The sequence below is a fragment of the Nothobranchius furzeri genome, chromosome 16, assembly GCF_043380555.1.
Source record: "Nothobranchius furzeri strain GRZ-AD chromosome 16, NfurGRZ-RIMD1, whole genome shotgun sequence".
Lineage (NCBI taxonomy): Eukaryota > Metazoa > Chordata > Actinopteri > Cyprinodontiformes > Nothobranchiidae > Nothobranchius > Nothobranchius furzeri.
This window is the reverse complement of record NC_091756.1, coordinates 27,027,360-27,038,231: the sequence shown is the minus strand read 5'-3', so window position 1 is coordinate 27,038,231 and position 10,872 is coordinate 27,027,360. Positions and strand designations below refer to the sequence as shown.

Below are 10,872 nucleotides of genomic sequence, written 5' to 3'. Positions count from 1 at the left end.
CCAATATTCCTCGACAGCTCCTTATTTTTCCGGTAAGCCAGGTAACCTCCCAGGCCAAAGAGCAGGAAACCTGACACCAACACCACAAATATCCAGACATCTTCAGAATCCTCTACAGACAGCTGAGACAGGCAGACCAAGTTCCACTGTTTCCAGGAGTCCATGATATGCCCAACTGGCTCTGTCCTAGAGGGGCACCCGGGAGCCCCTTCTCCCATTCTCATCATTGATAAAATGTTGTCAATCGCGTTGAGAGACCAACTGACCAGGTCCATTTTAGTAATTTCCAGTTTTAAGTTTTCCAGAAAAAATGCAGAAGCACCGTACACCAGAGACAGACAAAGAGCCTTGGGATAAGATAGGGAGGAGAGGAGGAAAAAAGCGTCTGTACTCTCCAAGAGCCAGAAGAAGATGCCTGTTCCACAGAGATGCAGTGAATTCCCTCACAGTCCAGTCCAACCAGGTCACAGCTCTAACTTCCCTCAGTGTAGGGATGCTACAGGGTCAAGTGGAGATAAACTCACTCAGCGATGGTCTCTCTATGTGCTCTCTTTTCAAACCTGCAACACAGATTGATCATTTGATAGTTTATATTACATATTTTCAAACTACAGCTGACCATTTATGGTTTTAGATAAATTAAAACAGAAATATGAAGAAGGCAGGGTTGTATGAAGCAGGTTTCATATCAAAGTGGCTCATGTACTAGAGTTATACTACTCAGTACATAGAGAGGCCATCACTGAGCGATTTCATCTCCACTTGACCATGTAGCTTCCCAACACTGAGGGAAGTTAGAGCTGTGACCTGGTCAGACTGGACTGTGAGGGACTTCACCACATCTCTGTGGAACAGGCAATGTAGCTTGGTCTGGGAATGCCTGTCTAGCTCCAATTTTAATATCAGATTACATAAAACTGTCTCCATGAAAAACAGCGCTCCTAGGACCTCTGGGACTCCCAGTGGCTCTGTTGTTGTTGGTTGTATGTGGCGAGCAGCTTGTTATGTATGTGTTTGTGGACCAGTGTGAACCAACTGGGTCATGTGCAGCTGAGGGAGCTGGTGGTGTTATGGTTCATTATTTTTATGTGTATGAACGTATTGGAGAGAAACTGAGGGAGACAGTGTGAGGAGGGGAAAGAGTAACAGCTTCAGTTGTGCTCACCGGTGTTCTTTTTTTAGTTTGCTGTGGGAGTAATTACATGTGGCCCAGGGCACAGGTTGCCTTTTTTTGTTTGATCTGGAAGACAGCCACCACTCCACCCACAGCTGGAAGAGGACGTCTCAACTCCTACATAAGAAAAGAGCAGACAGTGGGACAGCTGGTCCAAAACAAGCTCCATGAGCTGAAATAACAAGCAAACCTCTATCACACGTTTTGGGTATTACTGTCCGTTAGAGGGAGTCAATTTTGGAATAACATCCCAGCCAATGTCAGAGTTTCCCACTTATAGCACCTTTAAAAAGCACCTCAAACTACATCGTAAAGGTTCTCAGACATGTTTGCATCTTTAGTTATTCTTATTTTTTGTTTGTCTATTTTAATGGAATGTTTCTATCTGACTGTTTTTAAATTGTATAGTGTTACTTGTTTTACTTAGTTATCTTGTTGACGGACTGCAGATGCAAATTAGCAACTATGCTATAATCTGGCCCATTTATGACCGATACAATGTATGTTTAGGGTTAGGGTTAGGGTTTATTAATGTGCATTGTCCTGAATAAAGAATTGAATTCAATTAAATCTACAAAAGAGGGTATATCTGTTTTTACCATTGTGAAAGAGCCTCGGGATTAAAATCTAATTTCCAAGCATGTCCTGGATTGGATGGGATGGACTGGGTTGTGGAATAGATGTGAACATGACAAGTTTGATGTTCACCTAAAGTAAATTGTGGGCTTTTTCTTTAATTTGCTGACGTGTTTGTGCCCAAATCCTGTTTCAGTCTACAACCCTGGTATATAGCATCTACTGCAGGAACATTTTCCAAGAACCAGAGTATTTTGACACTACAGTACCAAAACATTTCACCAGGATGGAAATGTACTTCAGAAAATGGTCCTGGTAAGGTACAGCTTTGAAATTAGCTTTAGCAGTAAACACTTCAGACCGCTAGAGTATTACAAATGTTCTTATAGAAGAACTGTGGCAGCTGCCCTTTGTCTGACGAGCTCCAACACTCCACATAAATGGCCTAATCTACCCAGTAACTCAAATTCTGGTGGAAACACGACAAACCACAGCATGGATTAGTACCAGCGTCAAAAGCTTCTGGATCATGTGCCTTTGATGAAGACCTAGGGCCAGAATCTCCACCTACTTCTGTTGTCCAATTGACGTTTTCAGACATGCCGCCTCTTTGGTACCACAAGGCATCCTGGAGACGAGGGTTTTTTAAGCATCAAAATTTTTTTGCAGCTAAATAGATTACATAAACCAATATTTGCAAAGCAAGAAACAAACTATGTGAATAAACATGAGTCAACGCAAAAATAAATAAATAACATATCTGAGGTTTACTTTATTTTTTATACTCTGCAAAATGTGGAATGTTTACACAAAGGGGGCGGGGCTTAAAACTGCAGTCAGCCACTAGTGGACACAGCAGACCTTTGTACGTCTAGTTCTTCCACATCTGTAGCTTAAATGGATTCAGATGTGTTTAGAACAGAGTGAGGGTAACAGAAAGCAGGGTGAAATTTCTGTTCCCAGTTTAAACTAAATCTATTCTAACAAAAACATTCAGCTCTTTAATTTTCAACCACATACCCGAGTTTACGCCACGAATCGTAGTTTCTTTTTCCTCACAACAAACCCGTAAACACGAGCCAGACTGGATGAGCTCTGTCGGGATTCTGTCACAGACAAAAGCATTCAGAGTCTTTAAAATAAGCTGTTGCTGATCATCCTCATCAGCTTGTTCTCATGTGCATTAGCTCTTCATTCTCTCCTCTGTGGAACTATTTCATTGCTGGTCACAAAAACCATGTCATTTTTTGGTTTCCATTCAAGGCCATGACCACCATTCTGTGCTGATGCTTTGGACCGAGCATGTCCAAAGTGCGGCCCGGGGGCCATTTGCCACCCTCAAATTTATTTGTTGCAACCCCCCGTTGCATTTCTAAAATAATGCCTTTTGTCTATCATGTAGACCAGTGGTTCCCAAACCTATTTAGCCGCCCACCCCCTTCTACGTATGTCCCGACCATGTTGACGTACCCCCCAGCCCCCACAGGCATGGCTATATATATATATATATATGTATATATATATATATATATATATATATATATATATATATATATATATATATGTATATGTATTAAAAGTTTTCAGTTATGTTCTGCTATCTTAGTTGTTTTTGTTCTGTGGATTTTTTTTGTCTGTATTGTTTATGTTGCCTTCCTGAGCTGTGGAAAGTGTGCTGTTATGTGTCTGCATACCCTTCAGAAAGCAGGTAGTTCCACCCCCGGGCTCAAGGCACAAGTAAAGTCTACAGAAACAGACAAAAGAACTCAAAAATACTTTAATTCAAAACCAAGGAACAAACACAGGAACTACTGTGGACATGAGCATTTTTTTTCTCAGAGATGCGGAGTCATTCGTCCCGTTTCCTAAACTTTATTCGAGCCTGAGAGGTCTACGGGAGTTCTTGACAGGAAAAGGGTGGAATTCTCCACCCAGGTGAGTATTTGTGATGTCACAAATGAGCACTTGTTGTAACAGTTCGTTTTAGGCACATATTCCCTAAAACCAGACATTGACAGAAAACAGATGGTTGCTTTTATTCATGTTTGGAGTGTCTATAGAGGCAATAGAGACCCACATGGCAGGGAAAAAAGATGCAAGAAATTAGTTTAGCATAATATGTCCCATTTAATACTTCAATGACTTTTGTTTTATTTTCCATAAATCTGTGGATAGACTTGAAACAGCATCAACCTCGTCCTCCGTGTAAGACAAGGACACAAGCCTAAAATGTAGCAATCCTACTACACTCCCTACCCATCCTTCATTTGTGTCACTCAGAGCCAGGTATCAAACTCCAGACATTCTTCAATTAAACCAAGGTCACCAGTTCTCACCTGCAGACTCAAAGCAGCCGCTTATCTAAATTCAATCATACAGACTTTTGCTCCCTCTTGACACCTACACACCTCTAAAGAACAGTGTCTGGTGCTGCTCTCCCAGTGCACAATGATGTCTGGTTTGAAATTTTTCCCAATTACAATTCTGCAATAATGGAAAAAGATGCTAAACCTATCAGAGTGGAGCAGGGAAGCCCATCTATAACCTGTGCTTAATTCCTCTGAGAACACCTCCTCCTGTATCACTTGGCACTTCATTAGTATTTTCTCTCTACTTCTCATTTCCTCTCCATTAAGTAGATTTGCTACAAATGCTTAATCTGTTTGGCTTTCTTTTTTCTACCACTGGTTGTGGCTTTCTTTTTTCTACCACTGGTTGTTGTATTATTTAAACTGCAGTACATCTGCAAAATTGTCTAGGAGGAAGAAGAAGTCGAGCATGAAAACTGGGAGTTTAGAATCATTCCTGAGTTACGGTCTCTCTGTCTGTTAAATATAAACCAATCTGATAATTATTCTGTTTGTTTTGAAATATCTGCATGGGATGGTACCTGAACATTATTCTGAAAATTTCTGCTACAAAAATCAAATCTTGCTTGATTTTATTAACACTTGAAGAGTTTATAAATTAATTTTGCTGTGGATAACTCTGATGATGAATCAGTAGATGTCCATCCAATAAATTAGGCCTACATTGTAAGGGTTTCTTTAAAATCCCTGCTCAAAAACATCATCACCCACCCAGAATAAAATGGTTTGGTGAAACGTAAAATGGTTTGGTGAAAAGGAGAGGAACGAGGTACAACAACTGAACTATGGGACATCACGCCCTCGCGTGGCCTGGCTGAAGACACATTTAATCATGCCTGTAAAGCAAATGAAAGTGACGCTGCGTGGAGGCCCTGCCCTCCACTTATAAGCGACCGCGTCACTGTCATTCCTCTGTTCGATAGCCGCTCTTCACCGAGCTGGGCTATGAAATGGGGCAGCCCTGCGTTGTACCTCGTTCCTCTCCTTCAGGGAACAGTGGTTATATGCATAACCTAACATTCCCTTTCAGTCGATTCACTCGGTACAACGAAGGTACTATGGGACTTATTGAAACGCCCCATGAGCAGCTATCAAACGTGGCCTGAGATTGCAACCTAAGATGGCAAGTCAGATCCAGCAGAGAAAACCGCATGGGCCACCGAAGGGGTCAAAACATCCATGCGATAAAACCTCACAAAGGTGTGGGGTGTAGCCCAGCTTGCAGCTGAGCAAATGTCACTAACTGAAACACCCTTAAACAGCACCAGAGAAGCAGCCACACCTCTAGTAGAGTGTGCCCTGACCCCTAGGGACAGCTGGGAGCCAGTGACACTGTAACACAGGGAAATGGCCTCCACAATCCAATGAGAAAGTCTTTGCTTTGACAAAGCTTTACCCATGGAGGGTTTGGCAAAACACACAAACAGTTGGTCAGTTTTTCTGATACCCTGAGTGCGATCTGTATAAGCCTGCAGAGCACAAACTGGGCACAGACAATGCAGTGTACTCTGCTCCAAAGAGGTAAAAGGAGGACCACTGAAGCCCAAAAGCTCTATGGTCATGGGACCGTATTTGAGCGGGATGACCTTAGGCAAATACGCAGCATTCGGATGCAGAGTGACCCTAGCTCCATCTGATGACATTTTCAGACTGGAAGGGTGAACTGAAAGAGCATGAAGGTCTCCCACCCTTTTAGCCGATACAAGGGCTAAGAGCAGAGCTGTCTTATAAGTCATAAGCTTCATACTGATCGATTCAATAGGCTCAAATGGGGGACCACACAGGGCCTCCAGCACCAAAGCGAGGTCCCAAGAAGGGACAAACGATCTACTAACTAGTCTCAGTCTGCAAACCCCTTTCATGAAGCTAACAGCTAAAGGGTGAGCACCAGGAGAAACTCCATTACCATTCATTCATGGCAAGCCGAAATGGCTGCCAGGTAGAGCTTTAAAGTGGAGAATGACAAGCCCCAGTCCAGCAGATCCTGTAGAAACGACAGAATGTCCACAATGGAGCTCTGTGAGGGAACTACTGACCTGCTTAGACACCACACTTGAAAAGCCTTCCACTTATAGGCATATAAACCCCTAGTGGTGCATGCTCTTGAGCTCTGAATAGTATTCACCACAGCCGGGGGAAGACCAATAGCTAACAGGTTGGACCTTTCAGTAGGTAGGCCTGCAGCTTCCACAGATGAGGGCGAGGGTGCAGCACTTCCCCTTGTGCCTGAGACAGAAAGTCCTGTCTGATGGGGAGCTTCCATGGGGGGCTATCATCAGACTGATGATCTCTGGGTACCAAGACTTTGTGGGCCACTGAGGGGCCACCAAAATCAGAGACGTGCTCGACTTGTGCACTCTCTCCAGTACTGCGGGGATAAGTTCCACCGGCTGAAAAGCGTAGAGGGGAACGTTGTGCCAAGGGTGCGCCAGAGCATCCAATCGTCGAGGAAAAATCAGGGGACAGTGTGTGTTTGCGCTTGACGCAAACAGATCCACTACTGCCCTGCCGAACCTCAGCCAAATCTGGGACGCCACTTCAGGGTGGAGCCTCCATTCTTTTGACAGAGGTCCGCTCCTGGAGAGCAAGTCTGCCCCATGGTTGAGGTACCCGGGGACATAAGCTGCTCTGAGAAACAGGAGATTCAGATTGCACCAGTGCAACAATGTGTGGGCCAGATTAAGTAAAGAGAGCTTGTTCTTCCCTGTCTGTTTACATATGACACCACAGTTTTGTTGTCTGTGCGCACCAGCACACATTGTCCTCTCAGGTGATGACTGAAGTGTTTCAGGGCCAGAAACATGGTTAACAGTTCCAGAAAGTTGATATGGAACCTTGACTGGGTCGAGGACCATACCCCCCTCACTGCTAAACCCCCACACAGAGCCCTCCAGCCTCTGAGGGAAGCATCTGTGGTCACCACTATGCGTTCTGACACCCTCCCGATAGGGGAACCCTGGCAGAACAGCCCTGGTTCTCTCCATGGGAGGAGTGCTACCATGCAGGCTCTGGTGACCGTCAACCTCCGGCGGAGATGATGTGAAGGATGAAGACGGTGAGATTGTACCCAACGCTGGAAATGTTGCATTTTTAACAGTCCGAGAGGCACCACGGCTATGGAGGAAGCCATCATCCCCAGCAGCTGTAGAGCTGTGCGGAGTGTCAGTCTGGCTCTCAGCTGAAAGCACGCTAAGCAACTGCATAGCGCGGCTATTCGCTGGTCCGAGAGATGCGCTCTGCTTGACCGAGAGCAAATTTTCAGAACGAGGAAGGAGAAACTCCGACTCTGAACTAGAGAACTCTTTCTGTAGTTCACCGAAAACCCCAGGGCTTCAACGTGAGAAAGTACCCATGCAGTGTGAGCTTCTGCCTGTGTTCGGGAAGTCGCTACTAGAGCTCAGTCGTCCAGGTAAGCGAGGATCCGGATGCCCTCCTCCCTGAGGGGGGCTAGTGCGGCTTCCCCACATTTCGAAAAGTTTTGGGGAGCTAGAGCTAACCCAAAAAGCAGAACCATGTACTCGTAGGCATTCCCTTCGAAGGCAAAGCACAGGAACCGCCTGTGATCGGGGTGGATTCCCACATTTAAATAAGCATCTGTGAGATCGATCGTAGTAAACCAATCTCCGGGACTGATTGTATCCAGTAGCTGTTTGAGTGTTAGCATTTTGAACCTGTACGTGCGCAGATACTTGTTTAACACATGCAGATCCAAAATAGGGCGAAGTCCGCCCCTCTTTTTTGGGACAACAAAGTTGCGGCTGTACCAACCTTTGTTTGGGGCCTCAACAAGGACCGCACGAATAGTTCCTTTCAACAGTAGAGTGAATTTCCTCCGTAACCCAACCGCAGCGTTGGTATTTACACATGTCTGCACAACAGAGGTAAATACGGGTGGTTTGACCAGGAACTGCAGTCGGTAACCCAGGGCAACCGTGCGCTCGACCCAGGGGGACACTGCGCATGCTCGCCAGAGGTGAAGTTTCGCTGTGAGACAACTGCTCAGCGCCCTGGTGGAGGAGCTGCTGCCCTCTAGCAGAATGGGAGGCTTTTTGAACATCATGTCTGCCACCGGAGGAAAGCTTTTCCTGCTCCCACAGAGGTCGATTGCAGACAGGATTTGATGTGGAAAATGAGCTGTCGTTCACCAGCGGAGCGAGTTGGGCCATTTTGAGATGCATTGTTGAGACACATTTCATCCACACATTACCGAGTGCAAACAGCAGTCTTTATTAAATTTGTGTGCATATTTTTGTAAACAGTACAACTCTCGCCCCCTGGGGGAGGTAAACAAAGTCTCTTTGGACTGTGGGGTTGAACTGGTCCGTTTCAACCATAGAAAACTGGGGTTTTGTAGTCCAACAAGGTGCAAAACCCGAACACAGTCGGTCTCTGAATCAGGGCGACTGAAGTTTCTCCCTGCGGCTCACAGAGCGTTTCAGTGAGTCCCCAGGAGGGCCTTTACTCCAGGCGGAGTGGCGAGGAGGGAAAGACGGGGTCCGAGCTGGGACCGAGCCCTTCGCTCCCGCTGGAGAGGCTGTCCTCTGGGGTGGAGGAGAGGACAGGTTCTTCCTGTCAGACCCAGGTGCCTTGCGCCACCTTTCCCACCTGGGGATGATGGAGCGTAGCGCCTCAGTCTGGTTCCACTGGGCCTCGAACTTCATCTGAATAGCGTCGAGGGACTGTCCAAACAGACCACTGGGTGAAACAGGCTCGTCCAGGTAGTTAGCCCTGTCTCTGTTGGGGACATTAGAAAGGGTGAGCCACAGGTGTCTCTGAGCCACTGCAGTTGAGGCCATACCTCTTCCCAAAAGCAGGGTGACGCCTCGGGCCGCTCGCAGGATGTAGTCCGACGTAACCCATATCTCATTGATGAGGGGGGTCAGTGGGTTGTCAGGTGGGACTCTTGCTCCAAGATCCGCCAGGCAAAGTGATTGGTAGATCTGGAGAATGGTAGAAGAGCTGAGGACGCGGGCAGTGGAGGCCTGCGTGCAGTAAATCTTCTCCAGTTGTGCAGCTGAGAAGCGGCATGGCTTGGAGGGTAGATTAGCTTGTCCACTAACTCCGTTATTGCAGGTTGGAGCCAGGTAAGCCGCGAGAGACGGCTCCATTGGAGGGAGGTTAACCAACCATTTCTGCACCGTCGAGGTCCGAAAACTGACCGTAACCTGGGACCGTGGTGCGGGTGGATAGCGGCTTGGCCCAGGATGCCGTGAGCTCAGCCACAAAATCCAGGTACAGTGACAGAAAGTTCTTTACCTCCGCTGGTTCCGAGGGGAGGTAAAATCCAGAAAAGTGGGACCTCTTTTGTGCAGGCGGAGGTGCGGGACCATCCACTTCTAGCCTCCCCGTTGCACGCGGGCAGAGCGGGAGAAAAGAATTGTCATCTCAAAGCTTCGAGGCTGAAGTAGCGGCTGGAGCTGAACACTCCACCACTGAGAGGACCTCCTCGTCCTCAAGTAAGTCCTGACCATTGGGATAAATGTCCAAAATGTCTCCTTCATCCTTTGCCAGAGGAGGAAACTGAGAAGCCTCTAGGTCTGGTCCGCTTAAATTGTCCACCATCTCCATCTGATCTGCCCAGCTAGTAGCGGGGACCTCGATCACTAGGCTGTCCACGTCAGAGCCGGGCAAAGCCGGGGCCGAACGGGAAAGCATGGGGTCCTGCTGCGAAACTGCAGCGTCTCCCAGGAGACATTGTAGGAGCTTCACGCGCCGTTCAAGCGTGGGACGGCGGAGTTGGTGACAGAACTCGCACGCCTCCGGGTCCACAAGCGCTCTCCTGGCGTGGAAAATTCCCAGGCAAACCGGGCACGCTTCATGTAGGTCCTTCTCTTTAAGAGAGAATTCATAGCCCTGAGGACAGGGGCGCGAAGCGGCTTTCCGTGAAGCAACATCCGGCACGGTGCTCATTGTGAGACACAGCGGCGAAGCCGAAGAGCCACAAGAGATAGCGCTTGGTGGGCAGGAATGCTAGCCAGATAGCAGTAGAGTCCAGTCAGCGAGTGGTTAAGCTATCGTTCAGTAGCGCAGCAAGTTGTCAGATGTGTTCTCAGCGAGGTGAAGAGCGTAAGAACTGAGTAATGACAATGACGCGGGAGCTTATATGTGGAGGGTGGGGCCTCCACGCAATTCCACATTCATTTGCCTTACAGGCATGATTAAATGTGTCTTCAGCCAGGCCACACGAGGGCGTGATGTCCTATAGTGCCTTCGTTGTACTGAGTGAATCAACTGAAAGGGATCTTGCTTTATTATAAGCTTGGTTTCCAAGTGTTTTTGCTACATAATTGGATTCTAATTTTCACTGAAATAAAAAAAAGTTCCAAACAAAGTAAAAGCAATCAGATGTTTTTACATTTGGAATTCTATAAATGTGTGTTTTTCCCCTGGTGGTTGGCGTTTCAGTGTTAGCTCCTCCTGTTTTTGTCCCAGGAGAAAGCAGAGTGTGCCGACAGTGTATTTAGGGAGCTTTTAACTCAATATACTCCTCAAAACCCCCACGGCAACTGGGCCATTTCATTCCACGTTGCCATGGAAATGATAATATTCATGAAACCTCACCCAGCGTTTGAAGACATTAGAACAAAATGAGAAACTGGATTCAACATTTCAAAAATTGTCGGAATATTTTTAACCTCACAAACTTGAGTCCAGGATGGAACGTCATGCAAATGATGACCGCACGTGTCAGTGCCTCCTGTGGCTCTGCACAGCCAATACATTAGGACCCCAGCATCACTGTGCCACGGCATG

At 46.9% G+C, this 10,872-nt stretch overlaps 1 pseudogene; it reads right to left on the bottom strand.

The window, feature by feature from the left end:
- Positions 1-5,225: 5,225 nt before the first annotated feature.
- Positions 5,226-7,322, bottom strand: LOC139063446 (uncharacterized; annotated as a pseudogene).
- Between the last annotated feature and the right edge of the window lie 3,550 nt (positions 7,323-10,872).